The sequence below is a fragment of the Copadichromis virginalis genome, linkage group LG4 (genome assembly GCF_057382275.1).
Source record: "Copadichromis virginalis isolate Kocher_CV1m ecotype Utaka linkage group LG4, C_Virginalis_male_GT1.1, whole genome shotgun sequence".
Taxonomy (NCBI): Eukaryota; Metazoa; Chordata; class Actinopteri; order Cichliformes; family Cichlidae; genus Copadichromis; species Copadichromis virginalis.
Window position 1 is genome coordinate 24,216,100 of NC_140621.1, and position 25,825 is coordinate 24,241,924.

Here is a 25,825-nt window from a genome sequence, read left to right on the forward strand (position 1 = left end):
TAAACCTGCCTCCTTCAGAAGGCGTGACAACTTACTAAGTCGAGTAGGAAAGGCCCACGCCCTTAACGCACAACACTTAAGTATCCCGTTGACCTCCAGCCCTGAGAAACGCACTGGGGGAAGTTTTATGAACTAACAGTGCCAAATATGTGTTTGATGAGACAGAGAGAACACGTGCATGTCTCAGGATGTTCAATTGCAATATTAATACCCCGCAGTGCCCCCACCCTGTCTCTTTACAAATATATATATATATATATATATATATATATATTAAAAGCAGCTTCACAGAAGGAGGAAGCTCTGAATTCCATCGACCCTTAACTTGTGACTGCTGGTGAGGATACACAGTTAGTCACTGCACTATTTATGACTTCTGCTGTTAATGTCTGACCTCTTGTGGACAATGAGGCGCACTGAGGTGAACGAAGTAAGGAGCACGGTAATGAGCTGCTGCAGCCACTGCCACAGACTGTTGGCTTCAGCTTTTATTTACAGTGTGATAGGTTGTTTTTTTTTTCCCCCTCAGTGGTGGGAGCTACATTTGCACCTCTATCTGGGCAAAATAGATATACATTTGCAGGGATTTGTTTTAAAGTGTGGTTGGGAACAACTGCGGGAACTACTCATTTGAATAAACAAGCCTGATTTTGTACAAGGGGAAAAAGAAAGGCATAGTATACCTCATTTTCTACTAAAACACAGAAATAATCAAATACCACAGAGGTAAGGCATCTCTAAGTGTCTCTTAGAGCACGATTTGAAGATTGTGGATTAGGATCTTACATTGCTTACCAAGGTTTTTGAATTGGGATAAATGTGTTGAACATTATGTGTGATGTGTATGGAAGACAGCAGATAAACAAAAATTAAGGAATGGCTAAAAACATTAATTGAATAATCCGATCAATATGCTTGAATTTTGAAATGCAGCACATGTAGACAATGATATTCCCTTAATTGCTTGTTTGTTTTTTTAAGTAAGCCTTTTTTTTCCGATTGTGAATATTGCCAACACAACAGAACTGTGTGCAGTAGCATCACTTCACGGTTTAATGTTTAAAAGCCTTGTAAATTCACCCACATAAAATCCGTCTTTGGCAGATGAAAGGGAAGATTAAAATAAGTCAAATGCATTTTGCTCTGAGGAGCACTTGTTTTATCAGCATGGTGTACAGGGCGGTTTGCTTGCAAGCTAAACCATCTTGGTATCATATGGCCACTGCTGTAATTATCTGGATGCTTTGATGCACCTCCACGACCACAGTGCCTAGAGAGTGTGCTCAGAGTCTGAATGCTCCGAGTAGGTGACACTTGAAACGCACCGTATGAATATGAATTTTTGACTGTGCTCTGCATTTACAAATAGTAGGATTTGGTTCCAGGAAAGTCTCCAGTGATTGCCGTGCCAATCACTCTCAGTATTTGAACCAAGGGGAAAGGAATGAAATGCAAAAAAAAAAGCACCTCTGCCTTTGTCTCTGGCTACATATATGAAACATCAGTGTCTGCAGTTCATTTATCCTTGTTATTCTGGTGCAGGCAAAATATGTCAGACCCACAAATGACATGTATGCCAGCGTGAAGTAATATATGTTATGAATGTATGTAGTCAGGCCAAGAAGCAACAAAGTCCTATTTTATGAAAAATGTTGCTTCAAATCAGCCAACTTTGTGATCGAAATCTTATTAAAGCCAGCTCACCTAAAGATAGAGGTATTATGTGAGTGCAACTTTTTCAAATCACTGTGGAAAATACTGCATACATATTGCTGGGCTTTGATTTATGGATTTACTATACTGTATAAATAGAATGAATATGTGGGGAAAAAACACATAGCCAAGAAAATGGTTAAAATCCAACTGACAGCTAGTGAAGCTAAACCATTAGGTGGCAGCCCAGCACTTTTCTGCAGGGCTCAGGACCTCTTGGCTCCATGCTGTCCAGTCGTGACCTTTCGTTATACATTTTGAAGAAAATCTCAACTCATCACTGCACAGAGCTACTTGTGCATAATGCCGTCCACGAAGTTCTAATAACGGTCTAATATAGATCTAATTTTAATGAGGTGCAGTTTATAGATCAGATCTTTCGCTTTCTTGGGCCTTTCATCCGAAACAGTCTCTGCGGTCAGCAATTTGGGCACTGATGTAACAGGAAATACATATCAAAGAGAACTTTGAAGTCAAGTAACCGAACAGTAAATGCAAAAAGTGTGAAGGAATAAAGTCTTATTGTCAGTGACAACTCTGAAGGTCAGTAGTATTTCAATAACTCTATTGTAATGGTGTGCCAAGAGTAAAAGAAAAAAAAAGTCAAATAAATGAATAAATAAATAAGAATGAATAAGAGTGAATTTAAAAATTACGGCCCACTATATTCCTGCAGGTTATACTGTAGCCTTGACTTCTGTGGGCAGCAAAATTTCACCGGGAGCTCACTGGAACTGCCTTGAGAATAATGTCACACCCTTGACTTGAATCACAGAAAAGTCCAATTGAACTTTCCTATGAACCTGCCTCTTCTAAAATCTTGATACTGAATGTTGTAGGGTAAGAAATGCATGAGATGTCTCAGTGCTCCTAGACACAGCTTGGCTGAATTCAGTGGTTTGCAGATTCTATATTCATGGGGGAGAAATACTCTTCTTAGTCCTTGTAGTTATATAGTTGTTGCCTCTTCCTCATCATGTGCTCAAGTGTCCTTAGTGAGCGCTGGATTTACGTCCTGATTGACTGTCTCCATAACAATCAAAGGGATGATTGGTTCATTTAAAAGTGTTTTGAAGAGCCTTGTGTCATGTCTCCTACTCTCTATACTACTGGGATCCTTCCAATCCTTTACAGTTACTGCTCAGTGGAATGTAGAAATATGTTGTACTGGACTTTTCCTCCTTCATGGTTATTGCTTTTTTTTGGATTTGTGACTCAAATCCCTTGCTCTATTTTGAGTGATTTATACATATGAATGAAGATTTATGCCTGTGAGCTCAATGTGCCAGTATTATCCAATCAAACTGGGCTGCTCACTGGCTCCTGAGATTGCATTAAAGTGTAATATCAATGCAGCAATCCCTGGGTTATTGCCACTTTGAAATACCCGGTACCTCCGATACTGTAGCCACGTGTTATGATCAGGGGGGGATCTGTCTATTTATGTGAGGTTTCATGGGAGATTGCTGTGGTAAATTAATCAGAAGTTGCCAGCCATGTTTAATTCATTTGATCAATGACTGGATGAGGCTGGGGGGGAAAAAAGAAAAGTGTCAGTGTATTCGGGTGACCACAAAGAAGTAAGGCACACAGAATAACCAGACAAGACCTAGAAATTTAGTATTACTTATTTCCTGAAGTGTTCTCATCGGAGAAGACGCCGCTATCATTTTAATGCCTCACCTTAGGTTTCTTAAGTCTTCATAAACATAATTTATTATTCCAGCAGCTTGTAAAATTGTAGTTTATAATTTGATGACATTGAAGGCTATCCTGCGGAATGTTAGAAAATGGTGCCAAGAAAGAGAGGACATTAATTCTTGGGTAGTATTCTGGCTCTGCAAAGTGGTGTGCGGGAAATCACATTCCATAACTTTTTCTTATTGTTCCTTCACAATTTATTAATGAAGGATTTTCAGTTTATTTGGGAAAAGAAGATTGCCTTGAACCCCAGTCTTTAAATTCTTCTGTTTAGTGTGCAAATACTATAAAGCCCCAAGGACCTGTAGTGTGCAAAACATTGAGAATAGTCTGCCTGAGAATCTATCCCCCTAGTGATTTACCAATGTTGACTGTCTATTCTAATCTGCTTGCTTTTTAAACTCTCTGTGTGGTTAAGCATTTAAAACGAGAAACTTCTTAGTCCTACATGAGACAGCAGCTTTGATGTCATGATCGCACTATTATTTTATGCAGCGACCCAGTGCTATAAGGGCTATTTCATGCAGTAATGATTTTTGTGAGGAGAAAAACCTGAACTGACATTGGCACATTTTTCCTTTTTTTCCCCACTCCCCTGTAGGAAAATGGCTTTCTTAGCCTGCAATTTATCCAATTACGGATTTACAGCAGTGCAAAGTCAACCATATGATACAGCCTAAGTCTATTTTTCAGCCTTTGGAGCAAATCCAATCATTCCAAATGGTTGCTGATGGTAATAATTGCAACAGCATCACATTGATCGAGTGGGTCCACGGGGTGGAAACAAACAAAGCACACTAAGAAAAGGAGATGGTGTTTTTTTGTGTGTGTGTGTGTGTGGGGGGGGGGGGGGGGGGGGGGTTTGTTATTATGGCCCTTGTAAAAAAAATAATACTGAGGCATTAAAAGATGGACTTTAGACTTTATCGGTTGCTGATAAAGAAAATGCACACACCAATGTCCCAACTTTATTTATTCAAGACTTGAACGTAAAGGTAAAGGGTTACTGCGCTTTCTAAGATCAGAAGGACTTATGGGAATGACACGGAAAATTTATAGATGATCCCCATGTAACAGCTAGGTACACGCATATCATAGTTCTTGGCTACTCTTTGTATCCTTATAGAACTTTATTAACAGTTTCAAACAACACCAATGATTAGTTTACAAAATGCTGAGTAATGAACTTCTAAGTAAGAATTCAATAAAGAACTAAACAAAAGGCACACAAGTCTAGTCAATGGCAGTACAATGACCAGCTAAACAGTTTACTCTAAAAAAAACCTGCTTAATGGAAACTAATTTGAAAAATCTTTCAGTCATCCTTTATAAAGTGTGTTATCCAGATCACTTCTAGACTGTTTCTGTATCTGTGTTTACTGTATGTTCCACAGCCCTGCCACAGATTGGCGATCTGTCCAGGGTGCAGCCTACCTCCAACCCTGTGACAGCTGGGGTGAGCTCCAGAGGCTTAATACTTAATTGTATACATACTGGTGCTGAGAGCAGTATTAGAAAAGATGATTGAGTCATTGTGACTGTTATTGCTCTGCTGCAGAACAGCTTGCGGCGAGGCTTTTGGTTTTGGTGGTGTCAAAACCAGCATTTATTTTGCCACCTACTTGATAGATGTACTCTACAGCACTTGCTGAGTTTATCGTTATTCTGGCTGTTAATTCATATCGCTGCGAAGAATAACAGATCTCTCTTGTCCGTGCTTATTTTGGCTAAAGGAATGCCTTTTTTCTTGCACACGTAATCCTTTCCATTAATCTCAGCACGTCTCTTGTCACTCTTGCGTCACCTTTACCTTGTTCTCCATACCATACAGTCCCTATTCAGTTAAGCTCTGGAGAAATATTTCAATTCACAGTAATATGTGATAGCTTGCTCTGCTCGTATTCATATCATAATTACATCTTAACTGTTGAGCTCCGGTCCCATAGTTTATGCTGCTGCACCTCTCAGCCACACTCACTGCACACCTTAAGCCTATATCCATGAACTGATGGTCATCTGCTTCTTATCGGTGCTACATAACATTTGGTGGAGAGAGATTATCTGCTCCAAGCCATTAATTTTTGAGAATTTAATATGCTTAAGTTAATAATTATCTGCTGCATAGCTGATGTGTCTCTGCCTGATGCTGCATATCAAGTGGCCCCAGTATTTAGATTTATCCATCTAAATTCATTACACACAGCTCCTTACTCCTTAGTTAACTCCTCTGGAGTTTTTTTGTATGGAAATTGTTTCTCAAAATGACTTCATAAGATGGCGATACACATGTGGGTCTGCTACCATTTTCACTCCTTACTTACTTACTAAGACACTTTGTAAGTACTTTTGGTTCATTTAAAAAGGTTTCTGAGAACACATCTCACACTTGTTGCCAAATTGCCATTTTAATGAAGGAAGTGCCATAAGATTTCTCGGAGCACTGTCCTTGTTGATGCTGATAATGAGCCATCTTCCAAGAAGGAACTGATCCAGCTTCATGCAAGGCTAACTTTAGAGGGCTATAACAGATAATCATATTCTCTTTCTGTCTGTGGCATCTTGTAGAGTTGCTTCTTATAAAATATTTTTAAGAATAGCAAATACTGTAGATATCCACTGAGATGGCCCCATTTTTCAGTAGGCAGTATTTAATAAGATGAGACTGTTCATGCTTACACTCGAATGCTAAACTTGGCAAGGATACAAATCATTTCAGTGGGACATGGGAATGCATTCCAAACAGCTGACAACCATTACACATAATGGCCCCTGCTAAGGGCAAGGTCTCAGATTCATTCTCATGTTAAGTGCCTTGTCTGAGTGACTGATAAGGATGCATTAAAGAAGAGGTTGTGATACATGTGACAAATGTTACTGGCAAGCCAGTGAAGAGAAAGTGTTGTAGTGCAGGTGTGAATGAGGGTAGATGTCAGGTAGATGTAATGAAAAGAGTGGGGGAGGCAGCAGTGGCGTGCCTTCTGTGTCTGTACCACGAGCCTGGCATGTGGGTCTAAATTATTTCATAGAGGGTCTGCACTCTCGAAACTGCTGATATGATAATGAGTCTAATCACTGAATTTTAAGAAGTTTTGCCATTGTTTAAAATGCATTGTATCCCTTGAAAAGCTTAGAATTCAAATTAATAGTGTTTAAAGTCAGTGTGTAATTACACAGATAGGGTTACTGATCGAATTATGTCCAATTGTTTTTTGGGATGTGGTTAGAATATATGAAGCCACAGTTAAACTCTGTATCTATGAGGAATGCCACTTATCACCTGTCTTACGACAATCAATATAAAACACTTGATGAAAGCTGTCCTTTTAATCTCTGCATGTCTTGAAGTCTTGTCTAGCTATTGCATTGTGGAAATTTGTGAGTCTTGATTGTGAAAACTTAAGGTCTCCAGCCTTAAAGCCACAAGGTCATAGCATGCAAGCGGCATATTTTACATTATATGACATATTTTACGTTCTGAGGCTTCGCACTTCCCTGGAAAAGGTTGTACTTTTTATTTGGCAGTGCAGGAGCTGGAGAGTGGGGGGAGATTGATTTAGTGTGCTTCAGGTACACGGGCTGCTTTTGTGTCTGGAGTTGCAATTTAGATTTAGAAGACAGAGCGGCTGCAATCAGGAAGAGGTGGTAATCAATTTTTCTTGTTTATGTGCACTTGTGTGTGTGTGTGTGTGTGTGTGTGTGTGTGTGTGTGTGTGTGTGTGTGTGTGTGTGTGTGTATCTACAGCTGCAGAGAACAGATCCACAGCCATTGGCAAATAAGAGGAGCATGTAATGATAACCATTCCACTTTCCTTACTGATACACAGATACTGCCCTCGCTCTTCAGCACATTCAACCTCTTATTACATGCTGGACACGTTTGCTTTTGTTTTTTTTCTTTACACCTGATATACTTTTCAGTCATTTGCTTTATGATATATATATATATATATATATATATATATATATATATATATATATATATATATATATATATATATATATATATATATATATATATATAGATAGTGGTTCTTGCTTTCTTCTACACAGGCAAACTAATTCAGAGACCTCAAATATATATATATTCAACAAAAAACAGCAAACTGTTTCCACTTGTTATTTTCCAATGCATTACATTGGTCCCTGAATTTAAAAAAAAAGAAAGAAAGAAAAAAAAGAGGTTTATACTATTTACTACGCTGTACATTTGCCCTTGCACACCACAGAAGAAGCACATAGGAAAGTGTTACCAAGTACTTTATTACAGCTTGAGGACAGTTGAGCCTGCTGGGTCTTCATTAGTTTTAAACAACAGGACTGCTTTTTGGCAGTGCAGAACAGGTTTTCATGGAGCACCATAGTCCTGTGAATGAGAGAAGGAAGACGGATGAGCAAACGCTAAGGAGTTAGTTTTCACCTTGAACACACCATCACTCTTTTTGACTAATTCTCAGGTTCTGTCTATACATGCAGTTAAGGTACTGGTGCCTGACAGAGAGGCAACAGTGGTATATCTGGCATACAACAAAAAGATCAATCACTTTATTGCTATAGCGTACTACTGAACATTAAACAGAGCATTAAACAGAGCATAACGGAACAACCGAACACTCTTGAAAGGAATTGCATCTTTGGCCAAAGTGAAATAAAAATGGATATTTAGAGAGTTAAAAGGTAGGTCTTCTTGTCTAACAGCAAATTAATTAGATGCTGTGAAGGTAATGATTTGGTTTCCTGTTTGCAAGCTGAATGAACAGTTGTAATTATTTCAAAGGCTGAATGGACATGCCTGGTGGAAGCTTCTTGAATATGTCCTGTGGGCAAGACAGCTGAAACCAGGAGCGCTGGCAGCCCCACAGTACCTGTCTTCATAGTGAGTGAAGACTGAGGTGGCACTATGAGCCCCCAGTCTGCTATTAATTCATGCAACTGTCTGGAAGATGAGCTGTGGTGTGAGTGAGAGCACAGTTCTTCCATCTTTACACCTGTAAAATGGATTGACTGAGCACACTGCTGGGAGAGGACCTTTTTTTAAATGAAAGTTACCATGCCATATATTTCTCTCGGCATTCATTACTGGTCGTTTACTCTGTAGGTCCCAATCACCTTGGTGATGTCCAGTCTAATGTGATGGGCAGAACTAATACCGGAATAAAACCTCTATAGGCTATATGATGCAAGGACAATAATGTGAGTCCATGATGCCAAGGCTCCCTCTCCTGCTTCTCGTTATAGCCAATGTGTGTACACACACACACAGGGAAAGGACAGGACAGCAGTGACAAACAAAGCAAATAAACTGGACCGTGACATAGGTGGGGCTGCCTGAAAATTGTGTAGAAATGATGGAAATAGTTTATTGTGAGATTTAATGACCAGCTGTGTGATGTGGAATAACTCAGAACCCTCTAAAAACACATTACGGAAGTAAGGAGCTAGAGGAGTCGTCGAGGCAGGTAGCTGGGTGAGAGTCATTCCGAACACTTTCATTATTCACTGTCAATGTTAACAGAAATATGCAAGTAGAGTTCAATAATCAAGCAACAGCAAAGCAGTCTGACTGTAAAAAGTAATCAAAATTCTTTCTTCATTGTTTCTGCATCACTTTCTCCCAGCTTATTTCCAAGGCAAATTTTTTTCAGCTACAACATGACCACATCAAATGTAATGCAGATCAATGACAGTTTTGTTTGAATTTGTTTTGCTACGTTTGTAATTTTGCATCTATGCAGCGCCACAGGGGAGTTTAAATAAAACACTTAAGATGTGAATGAAGTTCAAACTTTCACCTTTGATTCAAGGACCTTTACAAAAAGTTTGCACAAGCTTAAGAATTATAGCCATTTTTGTATATTTTAATAAATTTTTCCAAGGTTCAAAAGTAAGTGAATGAACTATCATGATTTTAAATACAAAGATTGCTTTTACTGCCTGGAAGAAAGTCAGTGACTACTATCTAAGACCCACTGATCTCAATATGCCGTGTTTACCTACCTGAGATTCTTTGCCAGGTCTTTAACTACAGTCACTTATAGTTGCTGCTTGTTTGTGGGTCTCTGCATTGAGTTTTGTCTTGAATGTTTTACATGCTGTCTGCCCTTCCTGTTCTTGAGTGTAACCAGTGGTTTGCACCTTGTTGTAAACCATCTGTATTTCTATTCATCAGAACATCTCTTGATTGTAGACCTTGAAAATGATACACCTACCTCATCTGGGGAGTTCTTAACTTGGCAAGATATTGTTCATACAGTTTGCACTTCAAATTAATTTGATACATTTTGTAAACTTGAAAACTTTCCACAAACTCAAAGGCACTATCCTGCAGTCATTGCTGCCATACAGCAGCCTTGGCCTTGGCACCGTTTCTGATTTTCACTGTGACACAGACCCACAGTAGGTTCCGCTTCTTCCCACAATGTTCTGTTCCCTTTCCACTCACACTTATACTCAGTTTAAATTGATTCATTCATGATCCATTCATGATCCATTTTCTTAACTACTTAGCTAACTTAATGTTCAGAGGGGGCTGGAGCCTCTCCCAGATGACACAGGGCAAAATGCAGCGCACCAATCTATAACAAAGATAACAAAGAAACACGCTTTCATATTCATACAAGTGGCTGATTTAAAAGCAACAATTAACCCGGAGCACTCAAAGGAAATCCATGCAGGCACAGTGGGGGACATGGAAAAAAGCAATAGAAAGACAAAAAAAGATAAACAAGAGACTTAAACCTAGACCCTTCTTGCTCCAAGGTGACAGGGCAACACCATGCCATCCCAACTGATTTACATAGTTGTAATAATTTACATAGCACACGTCATCCTAAAATAATAAGATCAAACACTGGCATTTACGGTAAGCACTGGGCCATAGGTTTAATAACTGCATTTGACATGAGTGATGGTCTCCAATTTGCTGCTCACCTTAACCCCTGTTCGCCTCACCTTGCATTCATGATCAGTGGAAAAATATTGCACCATAAATACTAGAGCTATCAGTGAAAACTAGAACAAAGTGTTACCATTTTATTAAATATATAAAAACAACTTTCAGCTACTTGTGGGCAGTGGAAAAACTTGTAAACACAACTATGGTATATCACCGCCCTTCAAGCAAGTATAGTAAAGTTGCTTATTTACACAGTCAACAGTTAAAATATTATCTTTTGTTTAGAGTGTGTTTCTAAATCCAATATTCATTCTTTTAGCTCCTGAGGAAAATATCTGACAGTTTTGTGTGCTAAATGTTCCGCTAAGTTCACTAGCAGATCTTTAATTGTTTGGTTCTGGGGTAGATATGTGCACTGTGAGTTTATCAGAGCTAGTTTGATGAAAACACATGGGCTGCTGTGGTCAAAAACAGTGCTATAAGCAGAGTACTGAACCGAAACGGTAAAGCTGTTGGGACTGGCAGCTAATCATTGGATGAAATTCACTTTCAAGATCCATAAAGCCAAGGCCAGCTTCAGACCCAGGTGATGATTTTCTGTGTGTTTATCACTCTAAGTGACTCCTTTGTTTTCTCCTTTTCACTTGATACAGTGTTATAAAAATATTGAGCCACTTATGAGCTATTGATCATGCAATGGTTGTATTAATGCAGCTATAATAGCTGAATAGTGCTACATGTTAAGGAATGATATTTATTCTTTTCTTTTTTTCTTCAAATTAATTTTGGAAAAACTGTTCTTTTAAACTTAGTATGTCTAACCTTACTGGCCCGAGTGCACCCTGTTAACGACCCAAGAAGACTGTTCATTAAAAAGGCAATTGAACTTCATCATTCTCAACTTAATAACATTAATTATAATTCTGACCTTCAAGAGATGTTTTATTATTTTTGCTACATCTGCTCAACTCATGTATTAAAACAATTATTTTGAAGAATGGTTTGTGGATCGGCCAGACTTTTTTTTTTTCCCCCTTCCAAATGCATCGTGGTTTTATTATTGATAAAGATTCAAGGTTGAGGTCATGGTTAAGGTTATGGTGATTTTGTACTGTGCATAAACAAAATCCTGCAGGGCAATGCCAAGGCCCACAGATAAGATAAATACGATGCATACAAAAACAGTACCCTCTCATAACAATCTTTACAAGTCAGCATAGAGCTTCAGAGTTAGAAGTGCAAATGATGTTTACTGAAATGAATGATTAAAAAAAATAACAAGATTAAAAAAAAAAGAAAGAAAAGAAAGATGCCATTTGTAAACAGACTCGCATGCCCGATGATGCCATGTCATAGCTGACAACATCTTAAGAGATGCAAGTTTACTGATAAGGTGTATTTTTAACTCTGCTACAGAAAATATTAACTTTAATTGTTTTGCATTCGTGCTGAATAATGACAGCAGAGAGGAAACAGATATAACATAACTACGTACTCGCCCGTAGAAGGCTCAAAGAAAAGTAAAAGTTAAATCAAAGCTTGACAACTTGCATCTGTGCAAATTAAATTTCATCTAAAAAGCCAAAAAAATAAGATACTATGGTTCCCATCAATCTGAGTTAGGGAGCAATGTTGTCTCCTTATCCCTTTACAATAGTAATAGATTTGAGTCTTAAGGCAAAACGATCAGCCTGCATCCATTTCTTTTTTTAGGAGAAAAAATAAATGACTGTCACCATTGACAAAACAGACATCCCAGCTAATCGGTTATTGCAAAAATCAACCACAGGCCTTTATTTTTGCTGTATTTCCTCAGTTTGTCATACTAGAAAAAAGGCTGCGACCCTCCAGCCCATCTTAACCCTTTCTTTATTGACGTGTCAACAAAGGCGGTATTAAAATCCCACAGCAGCAACTTGTTTCAAGTTAAGGTTGACAGAATCTTCCAATTGAAAATCAATTAATGGGACCCTCCCCTCTTCCTCTCATGACTTCTCTGTTCAGTTTGTTAGATTGTACACCATCAGACAGTGGCAGTGGCTGTCATTGGAGGATGGCACTGTCCTGACCTTAACTCTTTTGAAGACAGTGCCTCCAGGTCTTCCCCGGAGGCTGTTGGGCATGCTGAGGTGTGCCATAGGTGGTGGAGCGCTGCAGTACCTCAGCTCATTTTGATTAATGGACCTCTCTCTGCCCCTGAGTGAGCAATTATCAGAGGGTAGGCAAAGTCGTTCATCACTGTAACCAAGCAGCAGGTCGCTTCCACTGTCGAAAGTCATACCTGCAGGGCGAAGGGGTCTACATCCCCCACCTCCTCCTCCCTATCAGCCAGGCAGCTAACCCATGTTTGACCAGGAGGGTCTGTCTACGGAAGGTCAGAGAGTTGAGGCTTAGGCTGTATGGAGTCAGAGCATGCCGCCTGCAAGCAAATTAGAGTGCACCCAGTAATTGTTTAGCTGCTATCTGGGTTCTCTTGCATTCATCAAATTCAAGTCTGTATTTTAATGTGAGATCAAGTTTGTAATCAGTCCTGTAGCACCAAGCCAACACACTCATTTAGAAAAACCCCAGTCTGTAGCAGTTAGTGGATGTGTATAACATATGTAAACCTCAGGGACTGAAAGAAAGTGCCACACATTTATCCAGTGTCCTAATAAATGTTGGTGCAACAATCAGTTATCCTTTGTTACAGTTTATCTGAAAGGAGTACTTATGAATGCATTTCTTCAGGGGCTCTGCTTGATTCTGTTTAATGGCAATAACGGTACATTTTTATTCATGGAAAATTTTTTCCAACAAAAGGTGAATTAAGCACAGAGAACACTGTGGTTTAAATGCACACTGGCACTACAAATATTGCTCATGAGTGTGTCTGCTCAGACAGATTAATGGGACCTTGATCCTTGACAATGATTTGCAAGAAGCTTGACCATATCATGGTCAAGAATGGTTATCTGTTCATACCTAACAGGCTAATGTCAGACACAACCGTGAAAAGTAAAAGACTCTTTGCACACGTGCGCACACACACACACACACACTCACACACAATACACCATAACAAGCATTGACCTTACTGTTATTGTCCATTAGTGTGACTGACAGTTAGCTCCTGAGGTTTTGTTGCCATCCAGTGAAATTACATTTTATATCTAGCAAGCAAACTGCCTGTTCATTCATGTAAAACTCATAACTAGGCCTTCTTTACTATCTATGTGTTTTATTCTGCTCACCTTTTAAGGCTCTTGACTTCTTCCGATGCAGAATCAGAATTTGCCACAACAGTTTTTCATTACTTTGATGTTTGCATTAGTGCTAAGGGGAGATGTGTTTACAGAAATGTAAGTAATAGTACTGTCTAATTGCTGGGTCCATTACAGCACTGTCATTGCTATTATGCACCTGTAATCCCTTCATCCGCTGTTAAAAATGCAATTAACAAAATTGTTGTTTCTCTCAGGGACCAACAATTTACCTGAATCTATTGGTCAATTACCGGTTTGTCTTCAGGCTGACCCCACTGGCTAATGGCTTTGGAGGAAGGCCAGAATCTGATTTCCTTTTAATAGTGTCTAATGGGCTGTCAGCCTATACATTATGAATGCAAAGTAACTGCGCACAAACCATCCCAACACACTATTATGGCTGGGTTCTATTAATTGATTCCACTCTTTAGTTTTAAGCTAATGGTTTCCTCTTCTTTTTAAGCAAGCTGGTGAATCTGTTAAATACGTTCTATTGTTAAAATAGGATTGGGAATGCATTTGAAGTAAAGCGATTTTGTTTGACCGCCCTGTTATCAAATCACTGTGTGTTATGCATCCAAAATGAGCAATGTCTCTGTCACATTAATGAGATAGTGTCTCTCTTGCTCACTCTGTCCAAATGAAACGAGGGGGAGAAGGGGTAGTAGTAAAAGGTGGGGGTCGTCTGTGTTTGGTTTTGTCCACGTTTTGAATTTCAAGTGGCCAAAAAAAACAAAACAAAAAAACCCCAAAAAAACTGTTATGTCAGTCAGGCTTACTATTAATTAACTGATCATTTTTACACTGCTAATTTCTTATGAATATATTTTTTATACACAGATAAATATATTTTTAGTTGTTTCTATTTTGAAGGAAATCCTTTTGCTGAGTGTGCCAGCAACAGAGTGTGTTTCCCCACTCGAGTAAAAGCTATCATAAAAAAATCTGGTCCAGACATTTGCTGCTGTGCTCTGGAAATCCAGAAATCTGTGTGCTGCTACCTTGTCTGGCCTCGATCTCACGCTTTCCCCTATATCTCACTGTCTCTATCTTTTGCCATTCCCTTGCCCTCCTTATTACCACCGCTGACTGTCTTCTCAATCTGAAGCTCACATCTTTATATCACTCCAATTTTCACACGGTGAGATGGAAATTGAGTGGGAGGACTGGGTTGCAGGATAAGATGGAGGTCTCGGAGTGGACAAAAATAAAATCCAATTTCAGCAGGAAAAAAAAAGAAAAAAAACTCATCGCCCCCCTCCTACCAGCTGCCCATGCCCATCTTCAGAAAGTCTCACCTGTACATCTATGGAATCTCAAAACCTGGCACACAGCAGGAAGGTAAAGAGAGAAGGTCTGTGCACTACTCTCTTGCAAGTGAGCTTGAAAACACACCACTGGCCCTTTTTTCAACTTTTAAAGCCACTACTCACTTCATATCATAATAGGAGATTTACCAGGTGACGCTGACCTCTGAAGAATTTCTAATGCTCAAAGCTGCATGTCCAGACCCAAACCATCCAAACAATTTTGTGAGTGAAAAGAGGACGCCAGTACTTTAAAGGGCTTATTTTTTATTTATTTTTATTCTAACTGAGTTTTGTGATGGGCAGAGGGTTTGATTTGGACAGATTAGGAGCAATAATCTTTTATCAGCTGAGATCCCTTTCCAGGCAGTAAGCCTTGTGCATCTGTGGTACTAAGGATGAATGAAGGGTTTTCACAGAAGTAATAGGCATCTCTCAGTTAAGGAGGGGTCAGCTATAAGGTGAAAGCTTAGTCAGTGTGGACAAGTGAACAGAGAACCAACTGTTTGATGGATAGCAAAACAGAAAATGCCTGAAGGTTTAGATTACATGCGCCTAATTATCTTCTGCTTATTAGAGTCGAGGATCTGTCCGTATCTCAGGCTGGAATGCATCATAACAGCTTTGCTGAATCAAAATCAAATTTACTCATCCAATTCTGTTTTTCATGTTGACTTTTTTGTTTCACAGCCTTCCAAATATGGGGAAAAACACAGACATCTTCAGATATATCTGGCCAGCAAAGTTAGGCGCCATCTACTTATTTTTGGAGTCTGAACAATGAGGATCCTCTAGAGCTGTAATCTAGTTGACTGACAGCAGCACACAATGCCTTTCTCCACTCCTAACCAGAAGACTTTCAGTAAAAGCAATGCAATTCATGAGAAGAGAACATAGACGGGTGGGGTGAGAGAAATGTGCTCAGCCACAAAGAGATAAGACAGAGGGAGGAAGAAGGAAGACAGCAAAGGTGAGAGAAAAAAAAATAAATCACAAGATCTTAAAATTTCTTCCTGCTGCACATCTCCGAGGTAGATCCTCAGTCATTTGTGGGCTCAACCTCACTTTCTATCACTGCTACCATGTTGTGTAGACACATTCTACTATTTGCAAACAATAAGATATTTAAAGATCATCACAGGGCAGAAAAATAAAAGAGGAAGAACGAGAAGAAGATTCAAAAAAGCTTAGAAGAGCACAATCATTCACTAAGAGTATTTGGCAATTTAAAAAATGATCAAGATCCACACAAAAAAATAATTAGTTCTTGCCCATGTTTCAGCCCTACGCCAAACCGAATGAATTTTAAGCATGCCAGTGTTTTTTTTATAGTTTTCCTGACAGGCAATGACGATGAATAAGAAATTAGATTTACCAAAGAATCTTCTCAAAGGCAGCAATGATCTTATGATCTTAACACATAACTCATTAGCTTATTCCGACTTAGATTCTCAAATGTTTCAGACTGTTAGGAGTTACATTTACAAACATCCCGTAGGGAAAAGTGAGTTTAAAGAGCAAACTTAGCCTGCATGCTTTATCCAGAGGGGCAGAGAGGAGGATGAAACGAGAAAAGATATGAGTAAAGCCGGGTACACAGTGCAGCCCATTATATTGTGTGATGTTAGCTTTTCCTCATGAGGCCTTACTCTAGGCTTCTTTTTGCTGCTTGACATGGCTCACTCACAATTCCTAAACATTTCCATAAACTCACAGTTTTGTGGAAGATAATAAAAAGGTCTAATTCAGCAGAAGCAAACAGCACCTGGTGGCCTCAGGCGCCCTTATCTCGCACAGAGATATGAGATTGTACAGTGTGTGAAACCAAATTATATTTTTGTTTGCCTCAAAGTGCAAAACAATCTTGCCAGCATCTATGAAGCGCTCCGAAGTAGGCAGAGAAGGGTAATATTGCAGATATGAGGCTATTTCTACAGTTTATCTCTCATGTGAAAAATGCAACACTTAGGCTGTGATGATGTTAGGGATTCTGTTTGACTCTCAAAGCCTATATTGACTGAGCTGGGAAAAAAAAGAAAAATCCTCTGTAAATCGAACATCCAGTCACAAAAGAAATGAATCTCTCCACATGAACTGATCTGCAACAAAAAGAAAAAAACCCAAAACAAAACAAAAAAAAAAAACAACCCGTGGTGACATGAGTCCAAATTACAGTCTCTGATAACACATGGGTGTGACCCAGGAGGAGGAAAGCTCTCAGAACAAAATATCACTTTTGTTCAGAGAGCTCTTTTGTTCAGACGTGATGGTAGCGATAATGCTAAGCTCGTTGTCAGGGCTGCTGTTCACAAAAAAATAAATAAGAAGAAGGAAACACTTCTTGTGAGAGTCCTGGCCTTTTATCTTATGTTACATCATTTGTCCTTTATGAAGATTTATAGATTCTATTCAATATCTAACTGAGAAAATAAATAATTCCCCATAGTTCGATCTCCCACATAAACCACTTACAAATTCGCCCATGAATGCATATGCAAACAATCGCTAGATGCTTTTTTTTTTTTTTTAATGTATACCTGTTGTCAAGGTTTCAGCATTTCTTATTTCTGCCTCAGATCTGCAGCCTGTTGCTTGGTTTAACAGCTGGTGGGGGAGGAAGCCATCACTCTTCAATACATGCATGTCAATCAATCTGATTTAAAGAACAAAATAACATTTCTCTGACCACTCAGTTTTGTGCAGGGTGTACTGCGGGTCAAGCTAACAGAACGTTCATTCTCTCAGCCGTTTATTACTGGCAAGATGGAATTTACGGTACTTAACAAGTATAAACAGTATAAACATGGAAAAGTACTCACTTTATACTGCTCAGGAACAACTCTTGTTTGATAGACTTTTGTAAGAAATGTGTAATGTTATTAAGTTAGCAATATTAGGCATAACTGTAGAGTCCATTGGAAGCTAAAAAGCTTATGTTTGACTTCAATTATCAAATAAGGTAACATACCACCGCAGTTTTATCAGCATATCAATCAGCTTCACATTCAGTGCATTGAGTCAGTTTTACCTTGCAGTTTATAGCAATGCTTCTCCAAAGAGATGATCTATGTTTTAACTCTGCTTTTCGACCGAGTGTTTAGCATAAATACTGCTTCTTGGCATCTTTTCTAATCACACATGCAGTGTTCTCTGCTGTCTCTATTATTGTTGTATTCAAATTGATGCATTGTTTTATGTGTACTGAATGGCTTATTTGATTTTGCATACAACCTGCATGTTTGAGACCAGTCTCACATCATATTACATGCCAAATTTTCCCCTCAAGCACAACTCAATCACATCCTGGATCTCTCTCCCACCATTCTTTCGTGCCATTCCTTCCCATTTTAAAAACTGTTCCAAATTGGTAAATGGAAAACTACTTATATTGACCACTCAAAGCACTTTCACACCATGATTCACCCATTTGTACAGTCTTATTCTATGCACCTCAAGCAGTTTATTTATCTCTTACACAGTGAAAGAAGGCATTCGGGGTAACGTAGGGTTCGACTTCCCCGAGGACAATTTTATATGGCCTTGAAGAGCCGAGATGGCAAACGTACAGACTTTCTGTACTTAAGTGGAAGGATAGATATCCATGTTTAAAAATACTCCAGTAAAGGTTGAAGTACTGAAGCTACTTTTTTACTCAAGTAAAAGTAAAAAAGTGCAGGCTCTGAAATGTACTCAAAGTAAGAAAGTAAAAAGTAGCTCCTTGTAATGAAAATATGTAACTAAATTTGGGACTGCACACAGTAACTGTGCTGTTTTTATTGTATTTTATTTGGGGGGGGGGAAAGTAGCACTGTGAAGGACAATTCTACTAACCATTTTTGTAAAAAGATAACTGAACTTTGCGCTATAATAATATAATATGATATAAAACAATATTAGTACATGAGAATGCAAATATTATTCCAATCTAAATTCCAATTCACCTGAAAGCTTCAATCTGTTATGTAGATAGGAAAAAAAACAAAAAACTATGTTCTGTTGTAAAGGGTGACTTTGCCTGCACACTTAATCAGTAAGATGAGTCCAGCTTGACTGATGTCCATCTCCTGCACTGACACTATACTGTTTATACTGTCTTTACACTAGACAGTATACAGTTGATATAAAGTTAAATGCAAATTAATCTCTGCCACACTTGATGTAACCTGCCTCTTACAGTGATCACCAGAGGTACTGTGCAGCAGTCCAGCATAATGTTTTACTGTGATTTCAGCACATTATTGTAAAGTAACTTGTTTATCTGGGGCAAAACTATCTAGTATTTTCATGCAACATTTCAATAACAAAAAAGTTTGTGTAGCTGAAATTATTTTGCAGGATGTTTCCCAATATGAAAATACATAATTTATCAAAACACACCATATACAAATATAGCATGTGATTAAAAAATTATTACATCTAAAAATTTTATTTCACTTCATCAAGTGTCACTGAGGTGCCCTTACCTTTAAATCTAACCTCTCTTCTTCTCCTGCCTGTCTTTTCTTATATTTTTCTCCATCTCAGAGTGAACTTTTCTCTTTTCTTTTGTCTCCCTGTGAAATACAGCAGCTGGACCTTTAGCTAGCAACACACTGTGTGACAAACTGCACACAAACAGTTTGTGCGTTTGCTGATATTTGTTGAGGTGATAGAAATGTTGAAATTACCTGCCACTGAAAAACATCACTCCTTTCATACTTCCTTCTACGGAAGATGATTAGGGCCACTGGAAAAAAAATTGGGGACATCTTTCTTTTTTATAATTTCCCAGAATTCTAACTTCAACCTGACCTTTTTCCTCAGAATTCTGGAGAGAGAAAAAAATGCCCTCACTTTTTTCCTCCCCAGTGGCCCTAATCCTCTTCCGTACATTTCCTCCTCCTCTGCAGCAATAGCTAGATTCTGAAGTGCCGCAAACACAACACCTGCACTCCGTCCAGACCACTTTAACTCCTGAGTATAAAAGCTAGAGCTGAACCTAAAGTAACAAGCCTGTTTTGAAAATGTAAGGAGTTGAAAATACCAATGTTTGTTTAAAAATGCAGGAAGTAAAAGCAAAATGTTGTCCGAAAAACAACTACTCAGGCAAAGACACATGAAAATTGTACTTAAGTACAGTCTTCGTTACTTCCCACCTCTGCTGACACGACAGTAATTGAACCGCCAGCCTTTTGATTAGTGGATGACTCACTACACCTCCTCAACCTCAGTCACCCAGGATTAAAACCTAAAACCAGTTTTACTCATATAGTAATAGGATTCAAGTTTCAATCAGTGATGCCTCCAGAATTTATTTATTTATTATTTTTTATAGGAGTGGTCATATTTGGGTCACTAAAAATATTGGGGTGGTACACCAAATAAACTAAAAGGAATAAATAAATAAAATTTTCCATTTTTATTATGCTGTTGTCAAATATAGGTTACTTGGAAAATATGACAAAAGAGAGAAAGAGAAAAGACTTATTTGCCTAGTTAATTCCAGCTATTAAAGTTCACTGAAAGTAGGTACATATGAAAACCAAATAAGATTTTGAAATCCATATCTATTTTAACCCTTTAAGACCTACCATAGAACCAAGTCCGCCAGAGCTTATCTTTACATTTTTACATGCTGTAGTCCCATTTTTGAGAGCATTTCAAGTTGCTATACATCAATACAACCGTTATAGCCCAAATTGTAATATATGCAGTGTTGGGAAGGTTACTTTTAAAATGTATTCCATTACAGATTACAGAATACATGCCCCAAAATGTATTCTGTAAAGTATTCCGTTACGTTACTCAATGAGAGTAACGTATTCTGAATACTTTGGATTACTTAATATATTATCATGCTGTTTATAACTACGTGAATGTACTATTGCTGTGATTTATTACTGTTACTGAAGGTTCCTGGCTCCGAACTGTGGTAAAGGGACCTCTCGCTAATACGTCGGGTTCCGTGTCGGGCTCGTAGCCGAAAAATAGCTTTACTTTATTGTCTGGGTCAACTTTTCTTGCGAGAGACAGAGAGAGGCGTTGAAAGGCTGCTCCAACGGAACTTATTGTTTCGGAGGAAAACACGAACACAGCGTACAGTTGAGTCTTAATAGCTTACTTACAACTGGGCTCGTCAGGCACTCTTCTTGGCTGCAGTGGTTATTATTATATTTACATGCTTCCAGCTCCCGTTTCTGCTCAATGACAACTCGTACTTTTCCTTTTTCTCCCTCCCTCGCTCACAGACACATAACGAGTATGGCAGTCCATTCTCCCTGCAGCACAGACTACACTGCCTATGATGCTACATTCTTTAGAGCTATACCTGTAGCATTCTGCCTATTAGCTTAGCACAACAACAACAACAAAAAGGCGCTCTCTCACCCAGGAAACACACAGAGAGAGAGAGGGCGTCACACTGTAACCATGGCAACCGTAACGCTGCCACCTGGAACAACATAATGTAGCTGTCAAACAAAACCCAAACAGTCCTGACCCGCCATAATATGAAACAGGGAAGTACCACCGTGTAATCAATTTATTTTAACAAAGTAACTGTATTCTAAATACCACCTTTTTAAACAGTAACTGTAACAGAATACAGTTACTCATATTTTGTATTTTAAATACGTAACGGCGGTACATGTATTCCGTTACTCCCCAACACTGAATATATGTATGTCCATAGTAACTACATAAATTGCAAATAAGTGCAATAAACTACAAAGAAAATGAAAATTGTTTGTGGGCTTTTGTTTTGTTTTGTTTTTTGTTTTGTTTTGTTTTTTTTTTACATAAATTTCTAGTTTAAGAGGTTTATCCCTCAAAAATAAAATACAAAAAAGTTGCACAAAATAGTTTCCAACAACAGGAAATATATTTTGAGTGTCTTCATAGTTTTATTTTTGAGATACACCAATTTTTATATACTGCAGGAAAAACTAAAATAAATATTATAATCCAAATTTGCAAAAAAAACCCCAGCATGTGCATCAAAATAAACTATTTCCAACAGTGCAATTTGAGTTCTAAGCATCCCAGAAACTATACAGAAAAGGATAGAGTCAAACATGACTTTTAAAAAACACCCGTATAGGCTTATAAGGCCCCGTAATGGCGGACATGCGATAGTTTGTGCTGACGTCTATTCCAAGTGGGAAGTGTTTTGAACAGCTGATCGGTTCGGCAAAGCGTGTTTCTGGAATATGTTTTTGATGCTGCAAGTGCTTTTTATGCTATTTTTGCAAAGCCATATGTGTAAGGAAACCGTGACCTAGGTCAAGCTGATGGCATAAGATGTAAGTACAACTCCTCCGGTTTCATATGCAAAAAAAATGATTGCGCTAGCTTACGTGGTTCTGGTTCTACAGGGATTTAAAAATAGTTACAAAAAAAAGAGTGTGCCCTCTCTGACCGGTTTTAAAGGGTTAAGCAGTAATAAATAACAAGTTAGTGTTTCATTGTAGGGTGTTTTTTCCTCTCTCTTGTGGCCACGTTTATTAGAATTATTACTGACATACAGTGTTGGGGAGTAACGGAATACATGTACCGCCGTTACGTATTTAAAATACAAAATATGAGTAACTGTATTCCGTTACAGTTACCGTTTAAAAAGGTGGTATTCAGAATACAGTTACTTTGTTGAAATAAATGGATTACACTGCGGTACTTTCCTGTTTCATTTTGTCGCGGGTCAGGACTGTTTGGGTTTTGTTTGACAGCTACGTGCTGTTGTTCCAGGCGGCAGCGTTACGGTTGCCATGGTTACAGGGCGACGCTCTCTCTCTCTCTGCGACTGTGTGTTTCCTGGGTGAGAGAGCGCCTTTTCGTTGTTGTTGTTGTGCTAAGCTAACAGGCAGAATGCTACAAGCATAGCTCTAAAGAATGTAGCATCATGGGCAGTGTAGTCCGTGTTGCAGGGAGAATGGACTGCCATACACGTTATGGGTCTGTGAGCGAGGAGGGAGAGAAAGGTACGAGTTGTCATCGAGGAAAAACGGGAGCTGGAAGCATGTAAATATAATAATAACCACTGCAGCCAAGAAGAGTGCCTGACGAGCCCAGTTGTAAGTAAGCTATTAAGACTCGACTGTACACTGTGTTCGTGTTTTCCTCCGAAAACAATAAGTTCCGTTGGAGCAGCCTTTCAACGCCTCTCTCTGTCTCTGCTAGCAAAGTTGACCCACACAACAAAGTAAAGCTATTTTTCGGCTACGAGCCGACAGGGACCCCGTTGTATTAGCCAGAGGTCCCTTTACTACAGTTCGGAGTCGCGGACCTTCAGTAATAGTAATACATCACACAGCAATAGTACATTCACGTTGTTGTAAAAAGCATGATAATATATTAAGTAATCCAAAGTATTCAGAATACGTTACTGTCATTGAGTAACGTAACGGAATACGTTACAGAATACATTTTGGGGCATGTATTCTGTATTCTGTAATGGAATACATTTTAAAAGTAACCTTCCCAACACTGCTGACATAGGACAATCTTCCCAGGGGGGCCCACTGGAGGGGCCAGCAAATTTTAGGGGGTGGCCAGTGCCCCCCCTTGGTGGCGCCCCTGGTTTCAATAACAACTGTCCCTCTTTGCAACCGTTTATGTTCCAAGTGATCTGAGTTGATCCAAAAGTGTGAAAGTATTTTTTTGGGGAGTTTGTTTTGTCACACTTACATGTTTCCCTGACGAAACCTACCTGGCCCATTGTGGGAAAGTAATGGCACTATCCAAAAAGACAATCGCGGGGTCTCTCCAAATTTAAATTAGGTATGGTTTTTAATTTTTAGGTGCAGTTTTAATTACAAATGATTGGTGCATTTAATTTTATATTTTTGAGTCAAACATATGGAAGTGAAACTGGTTTTATGCATATATCCACAATCTCTAAATGAATAGGTGCAGGATTTGAGACTTTTCAGCAATGTACAAATCTTTCTCAGGTAAATAAAGACTAGAAATAGGAATTTTGACTTTGATATTGACTGACTACGAACAGACAGCTAACATACTGTAAACAGACCTGATCTGAACCATTTCAGTGTTTGTAGTTCACCCTGTGAGGTCTAAGCCATTCATGATGAGCTCAAATCTGGACTAAATGTCATGTTTTGGACATAAGAAAAAGACTTTACTGGGAAAAATGTAAATACTTTGTGAAGTGTCTGTTTGATTGTTATTGTTGTTATTACCCCCACCACCACCACCACTCTCTCTCTCTCTCTGTGACCCTGCGGTGGAAATCACTGCATGAACTCAGGAACACTGTCAGTAAACACAGTTTGTTGAATCTCGATATACAAGTGTGTGTTGCTACAAAGTCTCTCCATCAGAGAATCTGTTGCTTATCTCAGCAAAACAATGCCAAACAGAGAGTGCTAAAGTGGCCTCTTTGGAATTCACACTTTGCTGCATTATAAAATGAAAAATTCAACAAAGGAGGCCTCAACAGTGGAACAACTGAAACTCTATTTCAAGCAAAGATGGGAAAAACAGCCTAATAACTACAGCTATTAGTCTCCTCAGTTCCCAAACACAGAGTGTTAAAGAAGGGGTGATGCAACACAGTGCTATATGTGCCCTGTCTCAGCTTCTCGAAAATGTGTTGCTGTCACCAAACTCAAAATAAGATCTAGACCTTTTAAAAAGAAAAGGTCTCTGTTTCAGCATTCGGTATCTTTTCTTTGTACTAGTTTCAATTAGTTACTGGCATAAATACATTTTGCAAATAATTACTTTCTACATAGTGTACCAACTCTTTTTGGTGGTGATAAGGATTGGGGTATTATGTTATAGTAAATCTAATTACTAGGACCCTTGGGTAAAATTTCAAGACAGACAAAATACCTCAAATAAAAAGTGCAGCACACTTAACATTGCCTTGGACAATCCTCTTATTAGCAAAATTAGCAAATAAAATAAATTATCCGTTCCTAACTGAAACTTACCTTGTAAAGCTTTCTTTTTCATTTTCTTTTTCTCTAAGTCAGTTTTTTGCATTTGGTTTGTCAGACAATCGCTTGGCATGCTGTTGTGGACTTGCTACTGGTTCTACAACAGATAAAACATCCAAGTTAAATTTAAGGAAACTGAAGTAAATGCACAGGTAAGAATTATTACAGTTGAATTATCACCATTATACTTACTCTGTCTCCGTTATGCTTCTGTTTGTTTGCTGGAAAAAACCAAGACAGTTCTGTACAAATGTAAGGCAGATATAGCAGAAGGAATAGCTGCAGTCTGCAGGACAGAGGCCAGTGCACACATCCATACACATCTGGCAGCAGATGTCACAGCAATGGTCAGAGCAATATCTCCAGTCCTCGCACATACAGCAGCAGCCACAAGACGGTTTGCATTCCTCCTCACTTTGTAGGCAGGAGCTGGAAAGCTTGCAAGACTGTAACCCCATGGGAGTGCCTGCCTGCCTGTTAAAACACACAGAGACACCGAGAGATGAGATATTGGAGGAAATCACTCTCTAGAAAAATGGTCTCCTTTTCAAGTCCAGAACTGGAATTGAGGATGTATATAAAAAGGAATTCTGTGGAGACAAAGATGTTGATAATTGGCTGTCAGCCTGTCCTGGGCACTGTACAAGCTACATGCTATTTCGAGTCACGTCCAAAGTTCCTGCCGCATGCACTGTTTTTGTGTGTGTGTGTGTGTGTGTGTGTGTGTGTGTGTGTGTGTGTGTGTGTGTGTGTAGGAGAGAAAGAGCAAGAGAGAGAAAACAGTTTGGCCAACTTTTGGATATAATGCTTGATGTCACGCTTTATCCCCTGGGGCTTTACTCCAGTCTGTGCCATCATCTGTGACGTTCATAAGACAAGGGATGAAGTCTAACCTTCAAAACACCATGACAACCTCAAATGTCACTACAGAGAAGTTTTCTGTTTTCTGAAAAATCAAAAATGTCCATAACTAATTATAAAAAACAAGCCCTTTGTTAGGCCTACTTGTCATGGGGCCTACAAGACAGA

The 25,825-nt window shown here is 38.8% G+C and overlaps 1 long non-coding RNA gene across 1 annotated transcript; it reads right to left on the reverse strand.

The window, feature by feature from the left end:
* Window positions 1–7,669: 7,669 nt before the first annotated feature.
* Window positions 7,670–25,120, reverse strand: LOC146711513 (uncharacterized). Its single transcript, XR_014920294.1, has 3 exons — window positions 24,989–25,120; window positions 24,791–24,893; window positions 7,670–7,777 (listed from the first exon to the last, which is right to left on the reverse strand). It is a non-coding gene; the product is annotated as an uncharacterized LOC146711513 (long non-coding RNA).
* Window positions 25,121–25,825: the final 705 nt, after the last annotated feature.